This window comes from Anarhichas minor, unplaced genomic scaffold (genome assembly GCF_050575085.1).
Source record: "Anarhichas minor isolate MPS153535 unplaced genomic scaffold, ASM5057508v1 ptg000011l, whole genome shotgun sequence".
NCBI classification, from domain to species: Eukaryota; Metazoa; Chordata; class Actinopteri; order Perciformes; family Anarhichadidae; genus Anarhichas; species Anarhichas minor.
Window position 1 is genome coordinate 12,574,019 of NW_027466457.1, and position 12,464 is coordinate 12,586,482.

Sequence of the window (12,464 nt, forward strand, 5' to 3'; positions counted from 1 at the left end):
TGAGCCAGACCATGAACCCAACATTTGTCTCACTTTGTGTGTGTGAGAGTGAATGAGTGAGTGAGTGAGTGAGTGAGAGAGAGAGAAAGAGAAAAACAACTTCAGTCGCTTTGGGCCAAAACATCCGTCAAGTGAATGTAATGTAATGTCATACAAAGAACATTTCACTATGATTGTACGAGCCCGACTAACACTGATTTGTTAACGGTGATATAGATAACAAAAGTTGAGAGTTAATAAAATCTGATAAACTTACTTGTATTATACATACAGGATATGTTGCTTTTCCAAATTATATAATGGAAACACCACTTCTAAATTACCTGAAACATATATCTGGGACAATTTCTCCTTACTGACTGTCTGACATATACACCAATCCTGATATTAATATGTCTAGCTCTAGTCTGCACCGCAAATTCATATTCTGTACCAATGCTCCCCTAACCTGTTGTGTGTATCTATGAATCACTCCGCCTGGTCATTGCAGGCGTTTCACAAAGATCCAGTACAACTACAGGCTGTTAGCAGCAGCTCTTTGCTGAAGGCTGGTCTGACAGCAGTAGATGGAGTGCAGCCTTCACTTATTGCCTCCTCTTCCTCAGATTTCCTCGGCTCATCCCCGGATTTAAAGCGATGCCCTTCAAACGTCTCCCGCGGCTATTCAAGCATGGCCACCTGAAAGCAGCGTTAGCGCCGCCATTGGCTAATCTCATCACTTAGTCGTGGGAGCCGAACGGTGCGTAACGAGTCTCTGTCACCATAAACCGTCTTCGGTTGAAAAAAAGAAAGAAATCAGAATGCGGTAGGACGAGTCACACGTAGACATTACCTATGTGTGACAATGACGGGTTAGGACAAAGTGTGTGTATGTGTGTGTGTACAGGAGTGATGGTACATGCCAACCAGCTTTCAATTTCAGCAGCAAAGCCACTCCGGGTCACAGCTGACTTGTTCCACATGATTTCCAATTTCTACCAAATTCCCGCTGCCGTCCACAGAGCGATTGTGCCAAAGTGATTCCACTGCACGTCACTCCAGTTTCAAGGAGCTTTTCCGCAAGTATGACTCTCATTAGCTGCTCAATTGAACTTCAGTTTAAAGTAAAATCAACTGTTCAGCCGGCGGAAAGTGTGCTCTCTCATTTATGAGTAAAGTGGAGGCTCAATGGACTGAAAGCAAAAATAATTCTCTTTAGAATAAGTGAACAGTCCTCTCTGCTTAGTCACAATTTCTCAATTAGGACAGACGGAATGAAAGCTGACATAGAAATGCATGTGAGCTCGATATCTAAAACAAAGAGTATCATTCTAGTCCGCCATGTGAAGGGAAGTGAAATGGGCTGTTCCTCTGAAGAACCCTGATAGAGGCCAGCCAATGGGAAACAGGCAAGGTCGAGATATCGCTCTGTTTCATCTCTCTTTGAGTCAGTCAACGGAATAAAACAATTAACAAGCAATTGGCATTTACGTTGTAAAAATCCTTTCTAATGCGAAAGGGTTATTTTGTAATTTCAATTTCATAGCAAAATATATGCTTTTCAGTTTTATAGTTTTATAGCCGATTGTGACCTGAGGTGTTAAATGTTTAAATGTTCCTTATTTTTACAATGAAAATAGTTTACCAAAGTTGCCAACAGACAAAATGCTACCTCACTACCCAAGAGGATGATGTCGGTCTTTGACACTTTCAAAGTGTTTATTTATTTATTCATTTTTCCGAACTTGCTCCGAATCGTGATTCCTAAACCCGGGGTGTGAACCCCACCATGACTTCCGTTCTGGTTGGTCCTTTTCCTCGTCCCGGTGTCGCACACCAATCCGCCTGCTGCGCTACCTCAGCGCCTGTTGCTAAGGGCGCACGGCAAACAGTGTCCAGGTGGAACTTACTCTTGGGAACTGTGGTTCCGCATAATGTTCGTCTAAATACCGCGTGTACCGAACCGAGACCCCGGTGCTGCGACGGTTCGGCGTGAAAACACAAACAAGCTCTTATTCTCACAGTGTGTTGTGAATCCATTAAAAAGACATTCGTTCCATGGAACAGATGAATGGCCAACCATTATACGCGGCCAGTTCGTAGGGAGGATTTATAAGCTGAAGTGAATCATGTGTCTTGGGTTCACTAATGTGGTTGCATATAGATGTGTAAATCATACCATTATAGTTGACGTGAGCTGCATTAATATGCTGCAGTGAGCTCCCACATCAGACTTCACTGAGAGGGTTATGTAGCAACAAATGAGCGGCAGTGACAGACGTGGTATTTAATCTACACAATTCCCCCTGAGAGTTACTTTCACAAATCTAAACACACAGACCACCAAGGACGCCAGACAGGAGGAGGCACGGGGGACTCACTTCATCCACATCCTTTCAGCTCCGGCACAGCCAAATACTCGAAGAAACTTCTTAAGAGCCAATTTCTGACTTAACGTACTCGGTAATGATGTGGTAAATATCTTACCACAGCTAGCTACAGATGGTGGGTGGTGGATATAAACCCCCAGAAGAAGGAAAAAGATGGCGTATTAGCAGCATTTGTGTGTCGTCACCCATCACATAAAGGAGGACCCCTTTTATGAATATAATTAGCAGAAAGAAACATTGTGGCATAACTCAACACACATGGAACGAAGAAACAGTCGACAGTCGGGCCACGTTTGCGTTTGTAAATTTGCATTATTGTGTAGCAAATAGTACCGTTCTATATCCACTGTTATATTTGGTGACTATTAATGCTATGGAAAAAATGATACCATGCAATCATACATATGATGGGCTCAAAAAAAATGTTTGAGAAATGGTTTTCATTTCAAATTTGCCTTCGCACTGTTCATGCTCCATCAGGGGCTCATCCATATTAATGACACACAAGATGGACGGAGTGTAATGGACTGAATCCACTAAGTGGTTAGACGGCAGAAGCTGTGTGTGTGTGTGTGTGTGTGTGTGTGTGTGCATGAATGAAGGGTAGAGGGTTGTGTGCTTTGTGTATGTTTGGTTTTATGTGCGTTGCAGTTGTGTGTGTGTGTGTGTGTGTGTGTGTGTGTGTGTGTGTGTGTGTTCACTGGACAGTCACAACGCCTTTAGAAAATGTCAGATCAACAGACAAGTGTGAAATGAGCATGGAATACATTAAATTAAAATGAAATTGATCTTGTCATTCCTGTACTTGGGAGAAGTGAGACATTGTAGATCGTCGTCAGCCACGTGATGCTTCTCCTACTTGTGTGGTGTCGGACAATATTAACAGGGAACGCATGTGTGATGCAAACAGCCCCCGCTCCTTTCCTGACCCTCAAACACCATCATCTATTTTATGTTTGAGAAGAAGAAAGTTGTTTCACTTGTCAGAGGTCTTCGCTTGTAAACAGCTAGATTTGAGCTTGAAACTAATGGTGGGGGTGTCGATGCTGTTTTGGGGTCGTATTCATAGAGTGTATATAAGAAGTGGACGTAGTCATCGTGACTCCACCCATTGGTTTGTAGACTGCCGTTTTAAAGACGAGAGTTTTGGCGATTTGGTCGTCGCCATCTTGGCTTTTTGCAACCACAGAACTGAAGCGACCATATTTGGACTGTGGTAGCGGCAGCGACCTGTCAATCACAGTAAGCCCGCCTTAAAGTATACTTCGCTTTATGGTCCGTTTTAGTCTAATTCGGACCATAATTTACTAAATGAACATCACGCTGTATTGAAGAAGACTTGAAACTAGCAATTAAGACCATAAACTCATGTTTACAATGTTTACTGAGGGAATAAATCAAGTGAGAAGAAGGGTTATTTTCTCATAGACTTCTATACAATCACACTTCTTTTTGTAACCAGAGGAGTCGCCCCCTGCTGGCCAGCAGACAGAATGCAAGTTAAAAACACTTCACTCCTCAGAGGTTGCCGCCTGGCTGTATTCCTTAAACAGGTGAAATATATTGCTGCTAAAGATGTACCATCTACTGCAGAAAGAATACTTGCAGTGTGTCATGTGAAGTCTTCTTTGTTTCTTTATTTGTATTTCCTCTGCCAAATGAATCCATAAGGATGGGCAAAATCAGTTGCCAGCGATGAGAGCACACATTTACGAGGCCTGCTCTTCAGTTCCTTCAAGCCTCAAGTTATGCCAGAGTAAACAAACTAAAAACACGGACTGTACAAGTCCTCTCAGTAGTAGTGCTGGCAGGCGGCGATGAGTAATGTGACAACCAGACGACCTCAATATAAGCTCACCTCCCTGACAGCCAATGCAACAGCAGATATCTGTCAAAACAATGTCCTCACTGGAGTAGTAAGGTTCAGTCATTAGCCGTTGGTAGTTCCAACTGTCAGTCTCGCTTGTTCCACTAGATGGTAAGATGCAGTTTGTTTTTAAGATAGCTGATGGAGAGCTCAACTTTAAGCTCTTGATTGTCTTGGACAAATGTGATTATTTAGCTGTAAATATCAAGTTTCCAGTTGCATTTGCGATCAAAACGCAGCTGTACGAGTAGGAACAGGTGTATCTGGAATGTAGGACGTCTCCTTTTCCTCATTGATTTTTAACCTTTAAGCTAAACGCTTCATAATAAGAAGCTGACATCTCCCCGTCAGGGTGAAAATTGCCAGTAAGACCGATTGTGCTAAAAATCTTTTGAGGTTATCTACCTCTCTACAGCTTGAAGACTCAATATGCAGTCTCTGAACATATTTCATGCAAAGAAGATGCATGAAGAACGCAATATAATATAAAATGATGGGTTTGCAATTACACTCGATGGGCAGGCATGGCTCAAAGCACCAACTGGGTCCATTAGGTAAGATGGAGAGAGGCAGAGAGAGAGAGAGAGAGAGAGAGAGAGAGAGAGAGAGAGAGAGAGAGAGAGAGAGAGAGAGAGAGAGAGAGAGAGAGAGAGAGTCAGTAGAAGAAACTCACTGACAAATAGAGAGTGAGGGAGAGCAAAACTAAAAGGAGAGAAAAACAAAAACCCGAAAGCAACAACATTCCAGCGCAGAGTTTGGTGTTGTGCACGCTCTGGGAGAGTTGCTGCAGTCGGGCCTGGGAAAGAGCCAGTGCAGGTCTCTGGGGAGACCAACAGCAGCAAAGTGGCAGAGCAGACACGGCCAGATGTGTGGGAGGGCATTGTAGACACACACACACACACACACACACAAAAAAAAAAGTTGAATTCCCAAAATAAATATCGGCCATTTGGAGTGTTTGATGCCTTCTCAAAGTGAAATGAATTATGTAATATTAGTAAAGTTGTTGGGTATCATAACACCTCTGCTGAGAACATTTAGCAGTGTGTTTTAAAGGTGTTAGATGTAGCATCTTTTTTTAGAACAGAAAGGACAAAGGGAGTTTGAGGAAAGCTGGACCAGCATGTATACTATGTGGTGCCCACACGATACACTGTACTGTAACTGTATTCCAAATGACTGTTTGTAATACAATAGGTATTGGGCAGTAACTCCACCTCATTAAACTGCTGTTGGAGTTCAATTTAGAGCAGAGCATCATTTTAGACCTTGTTATACGTATAAAGACTGATAGTAATTTTAAGGGACAAGTTAAGAGATATTTCTACTTGCCTGACTAACAACATCCCAAAAAAAATCCCAATTTAATGTGAAATGATTAGATATTTATTTAAATTATTGGCAATAACCTATGTCATTAAAGATGTTCCTTTGAAAAGAAGCACAAGGCTGCTTTTGTCGAGCTACCCGCCCGCTTACACACATTTATGTGCGCATAACTTCTACCTGATCACATTCACTCTGAACAGGAACAAAGTGTTCCTTGTACTGCACGGACACCACAGTGCCTGCTGCCTCAGTGTTGACAGAGTCCTCGTCACTGGAGCAGTCAAAATGTGCAACATGATATCGTCACAGCCTGGAGACCTGCCTCTGATCCTTCTAGCTTAAAAAAAGAAAAAAGAAAAAGCTATTTGTGTTCAGGGAAAGCTTCTCGACTGTCCAAAGTCATGTGCTTGTTATGGTAGATCCCCAAAGGAAGAATACAAGGCATTGGAAACATGTGCTGGTCATGGGAAAAAGGACGAAATGCACATATATCATCTACACATAGGAGCTGAAGCTGCTGCTGCACAACTGTAGCAGCTCTATATTAATGCCCGATCCGGCTGTGGGGCTATAAATAACAAGCATGTCACCATGAGATTTGTTTCTCTCCCGTACGGTTTTCTGTCTCTCACCCGCCCCGCCACACACACACACACACACACACACACACACACACACACACATACACACGTTCATTCACTCTCGCTCTCTCACTTTCAGCCACCTCTCTCCAGGCTCTGGTGTAAAAAGTGACGCGGGGATTAGCCAGGAGACGACTATGGAGAGCTCACGAGAGGTCTTCGACCCACTGCCATCCCCTCTGTTTCCCACAGAGCAGAGGCTTGTGTGGCACCAGCAAAAACATCAAACATCCAGGGTACAGAGCTGGGTATTCCTGTCGTGCCAGTGGGGGGGGGGGGGGGGGGGGAACCAGCAATCAGCTGGAATCACAGAAAATAAGTTGGGCTTCAGGCCTGTAATATCACACTTACACACACTTAGACTGCGAGCGCTAGCCTGTGCTAGCAGAGGCCGTCTTTCCTTCCTGTCAACAAGTATACTTTTATTGATGTATCAAAGCTTTCCCATCATTTTGTTAGCTCCGTCCTCAACCTCTTTCATCTTTTCAAGATCTAAAAACAAGTGAGAAAGAGATTTATGAGAGAAACTCACAAGTCTGCTGACGTAAAAAATGGTTTAATGACTCGAACATGTTGAATCGCAGGAAAACTAGGACAGTAAGTGTCCTCTTCTTGATCGAGAATAGATTTTATTTAAATGCAAAATGCAGACAAAAAAACCTATTACTCTGACTATCCAGGCCTTAATTCGACTTTCCGCAGTGCATGCATGAGAAACTACAAAAGACAGAAACAGCCCCAAGACAAAACCTAAGCTGCTGGAGAAACTTGTCCTACTTTCTTCAAAGAGAGAGAGGGGGGGGGGGGGTCACATTTGATAACAGTTACCAATTACCACCAAGAAACCGTGTATTTGTGAATGTAGAAATTCTCTTGCTTTTCTTCTGTTAGTCTGACTGTATTATTTCTCTGATGTTTCAGCCGTGGCTTTGTCTGTTTCTCTGGCTGCTAACTGTGCTCTCCGGAGGACGGCTACGCTAATCCAAAACTCTGGCGCCACTTTGGAAAACATTCACAGCTGTCTTTTTGCGTTATATGAAATCGGGGGTTCTCTTCCAAAATGCATCTTTGATACAGAAAAGAAAAAAAAAGTTCAGCAAAAGAGATAATGAAATCATTGTACTCCTTCATGAGTTCCAGTTTGATATCAAATATTAACTTTCAGAAGTTGGCATCAATTGTGTCTTGAAAGTTGACAGTAGAGCTTCCAAGTTGAGAAATGATGGACTCCAGAAAGAGATTAACAGCTGTGTGGAGCAGGCTTTATTCCTGCCAAACACGTGGAAGACATTTTAGGAAGGGTCACACAAGAGGAGAGGTAGCATCCAGGTAGCCAGAGAAACAAAGTCAACAAATCCATGCAATCCCAACAAATCCCTGACCAGTCCATCGTTGTTTGCAGTGTTTTCTAGCAACTAGTTTTGTTTTGCACGGACACATTCCCTTTTGGAGAAATGATTTCTCTTAGTGGCATTGAGGAAGATGGTGAGAGGTGTGGGCCAAGAAAACAGCTGCTGGCATCAACAGTTTGGAAAAGCAGCGGCCGCATCATCCAATTACATTGAACACAACACCTCCCTGCTCTCCACTGCCAAGTGCAAAGCAAACCAACGGGGGGGGGGAGACAGAGAGAGAGATAATGCCATCCCACAGCACCGATACTTGCAGGTGAAATGCACAAGGAGAAGAAGGCGAGCAGCTGCCTGTGGGTCAGAAGCTCTGAATGAGCAACATGGACGTTGTAAAGAACGCTAACAGGTCCAGCGCCTCTGAAATGCCTCAACAAGCATTTCATCGTCCTCGCTTCCTCCAACCAGCCCCGAACCATTTAAGCTGCTGCATGTGTGTGAAATCGAGCCTGACGGGTCTCATTACAAAAAAAAAGAGAGACATTTCAAAAATATGATTCCACACACTTCCTAGATGTGAGGGGGAGTTTTGCTGCCAGCCAGTGTTTTGCTGCTTACTACATGTACTTCTTTTTTTTTTTTCTTGACATGGAGGAGAGATGAAAAATATGTTGTTTCAGCATCTACATCGCAATGGACACATGTGCAATCATCAGATCCTCCAAGCGGTCTCAGGAATTATCATAAGTTTGCAATTTCTTCTGCAAAATTGCCGAATTGGAAGAACCAAAACTTCCTTAAAACTACGATAAAGACTTTATTTCCCTTGTAGCATTTGGCAACCCTGTGCTATGCATTGGTCCAAATAAAGTCCTCGGATTTATATTACAAAAAAAAAATATATATATATATCATGTAATTTCTTTATGTGTGTGTGTGTGTGTGTGTGTGTGTGTGTGTGTGTGTGTGTGTGTGTGTGTGTGTGTGTGCGTATCTTCAGGGTCTCAATACAAAGCAGCAAAGAAAAGCAAATGTTACAGTAAAACTAAAAAGAAAATAGTTGTCTGGTGTCCCTTTGTAAAAGGTCAAGTGCAGCATTTACTGTATCTCTCTCACACACACACGCACACACACACACACACACACAAAGCAACATCTGTGGTGGGATCTGTGGACACAGAGCACATGCACACAGAGCAGGACCCAAACCTGCAGAGACACAACACAGATGGCTGCTTTTTACCCAGCTGGCACTGAGACGTATGGAAACAGAGATCATTAGCGAGATAATAAGTGCACGGCAATGTTAGCGAAGGTAAGTCGTCAACACAACCCTCACAAGTTCAAAAAAGTTTGTACTTTACCATTTAACGAAACAATGTCAAATAATGGAAATCAATATTTCCATAGTGACAATGGATCAAATGACTGTGTGTAATGTGAAAGGGGTTGGTCATAATGAAAAAACATGCCCCAAAAATCAACTAATACTGCTTTAAAAATGGAAAATAAAGATATATATAAACACATTACATGCTTCACTAATAGGTATACGTAGATGTTTAGAACACGCAATTTTTCACTGACCTCTGACCTTCAGTGTGCACTTATCCAAAACATTGTTCTAACTAATCGACATGAATCCAAGTATCCCTGTTTGTCAGGTGCACGCAGAATACACCGGATACTGACGAACGTCGTGTGAAACCACATTTCACAAGCGCGCAATTTCCGCCCAGAAACCTTGAGCCGTACACCGCGAGCGACATATGCCGAGGTCAGCACAACAAGCGGATTGGCGTGCGAGGCAGTCACACTATGGCGACCACAGATGAAACGCCGGCGGTGGAAAGGCCAGTCTGAGGATTCACAGTCAGCTACAGCAACAAGGGAGAGACGCGTTTAGGACGAGTGTGTTGCCATTGTTTAATTAAGTGATTGAAATGGGACCGACCCATTGTTATCACGAAAATAGTTCACTAAAGTCGTTAGTGGACAAAACGCTATCTCAGTCCTCAGCAAGAGGACTTTGTCTGTCTTTGACTGTCTTTTCAAAATAAATGAAAAGAACATATCCTTGTGTAATTGTGTTGTTTTTGTGTTCTCCTACCATGAAGCACTGGCACAACAGTCCAATACCCACGCTTAATATCACCATGTAATATTCTCCCAATGTTCCGCTACAAGAGTCAGCTGTAGCGCATCTCATCTGCTACTCAGGACATTAAGAATCCATTTAAAAAATACTGAACCAGCTGTTATACTTCTATTATTTATTACATCAAATATGGATTGTGTAAGGTGTTTTAAAATAAGAAAACTGCAGTGTTTGTAATTGACACAAGTTGAGAACACTGGCTTCATGCAAACAGGTTGTTTTTGTCGTAAAAAATGTATCTTCGCAATTCAAGGGTTTGGTGTGTCATTAATTCAAGTCGACATGCTGCGTAGACCAAGAAAAGACTTGAGAAAAACACAGATGGACAAACAGACAGACAGACACACACACACACACACGAAGAGTGAACTCACAGTGCAGAGAATCAAGGGGCAGCACTGGCAGCCATGGAGTCCCGGTTGGTGAAGCAGAGAGCGCCTACTTCAGGAAGCTACAGATGCCGGAGAGACAGAAACAGACAAGAGAGATGAAGATGAACGAGGAGGGACGGGGAGAGAAGAAGAAGAGAGAGCACTCGGTTAGTTCTTTTAACATCTTGGCTCGTTTTTACAGGAAGTCATTGTTCTGGCCCGGCGGTACGTCACATTTATTGGTACATTTAGCAAAAGAGAACTCTTCATCATGTTAGAGGCCAATAGAGCAGTGGACACAAATTGATGCATATGAAGTCATTTTTTATCTGCATCGTACACAACGTGAGATGGATGCAACAAGATAATAAAGTGCCTGAAAGTCATCAGGAAGGATTAAATATCATTTGTTTATTGCTCTTGTTCATTTTTAGTCTAACACGACTGGACAAAAGATACTTCCCACATATTCATTTATACATGCGTTACTGCTTTATCGATGTTTAATCACAATAAACCTGATTTGATGCCGATTTAAAGGCATCTATGTCAGCAGCTGAGTGACGTTGCGTCAGAAACTGAAGTGACACCGAGACGTCTATTCAGCGAAGACACGTTTTCCACCAACATGCAGGAAAACACATTCAGGCATAATTCTCTGGTCACCATGTGTCGTGTTCTACATTCTTAAACATGTACAGAACGCTCTACTGAAAGGCATGCCCGCATCCATCTCGTCCTGGTGTCCCGTGTGCTGAAAATAAACTGGACAGTAACGGTTCTTCTAATCCAGTTGGTGGATTAATGCTGTGAAGGGAGGACATATTCCCCTCACTTCCCTACTGAATCCTCCTTTGGAACCATTTGATGTGTTTGAAGACAAAATAGCTGGCTCTGTGAGTGTTGCCATGCAACCGAGGAAAACTTCAGAAACTAACGTGACCCCCCCCCCCCCCCCCACACACACACACACACACACACACACACACACACACACCCTGTCAGGGATTCTATCTTAAAAAGCGTTCTGCATTAATTCATCCGAGGACGGAGCATCTTGATGGGGGATACAAATAGACACAGTGATCTCAGTAGCCTTGAGTTTTTTTTTTTTTTTTTTTATTAGCCTGCTGATTTGCTTTAGAATGGAAAAATTATCTGTAAAAAAAAAAGGGAATGTGGAGAGAAAATCCTTGGAAGTTCTGCAGTGATGAAAATGTTGTTGTCCACTGGGGAACAGATATTAGGATTAAATGCAATCTGGGTTTCAAACATGTTATTCATTTGTGAGTAAGCTTCCTCTTTACTCACTCTCGTGTAAGGCTTTAAAAACATTCCTGATTGTGGACATTTCTGAGTAACGCACCTACTTTTTGCTTTTCATTATAAGCTTCAAATCTCCATGGTTTATGTGCGGTTGTTGTTTATGTATGTTTGAGGAACAACTGGCGTGCAGAGTCAAAGGTTCAGTAGTCTGCCCATGCTCAGTTAACTTCCTGCACAAACAATTATGGCCCAATTACATCGGAATAACGACTTGATGTGATGATCCCGTCAGCCTCTTATGCAACCTTCATTTACATGCAGAGCGTAACAGCCCCCGGCCCAGAGCTTTGATGACATCTAATGAACATTTCTGACAACTTTCAGGCCACAAGCCAACAATGGTTCAGCCTGCTCAACTCTCAGTGAGAGGGAAAAATACTTTTCTTCACAGTTCGGATACTATACTCTGACCATCATTCATATATCATATCATTATTTTTTGTCTCACCAGCATAATTGGAGTTTGTTTAGAATATGAGCGATCGGCCCATACGACGGCAATTAACTTAATGAGTACAATGTTTTAACAGTCATGCATGAGACAACACAAGGAGGACTCAGTGTGGGGCTGGAGGTCCTCCATGAGTTATCATGCTGGCTGAGTAATAAACAGCTAATAGACAGTTAGGACTCATTTTTACAACAGAAAAGTGTTTCTTAAACTGAAGATTAGGAGCAGGATTATACACCCTGTGCTCTGTTAAATTATATATAAGACACTCAAAGAGCGATACACACCTGCAGGTTGCCCAATAAAACCAACTCCAGTTGACCCAAGCAGGTCAGCGGGGGCGGTTCCTAATTAAGGGGCTCAGTGGACAATACAAAAAACGCTGAATACCAGTTGTTGTTTGTTCATTTCCTCTGCCTACATTTCAAGCTTTGATGCTGACAGCCTTGCGGTCATAAGCGGGATGTTTAAACTTTTAGTTTGTGGCATGTCTCCTCAGAGGCTGCTGCAGTATCAGCCCGACGCCGTTCGTCTCGCACACTTCAGCAGACGTTAAATCAAAGCGTGGTCGTTTGCACGTGCCTGTCCCTGCCTCTGTGAACT

At 42.8% G+C, this 12,464-nt stretch overlaps 1 protein-coding gene across 1 annotated transcript in view; it reads right to left on the reverse strand.

Moving 5' to 3' along the window:
• peak1 (pseudopodium-enriched atypical kinase 1) overlaps nucleotides 1-10,163 on the reverse strand; it is a 46,034-nt gene extending 35,871 nt beyond the window's left edge. The window contains exon 1 of the mRNA XM_076089469.1: nucleotides 10,088-10,163. The gene's annotated coding sequence lies outside the window, so the exon portion shown is untranslated. The remainder of the gene's footprint in view (nucleotides 1-10,087) is intronic.
• Between the last annotated feature and the right edge of the window lie 2,301 nt (nucleotides 10,164-12,464).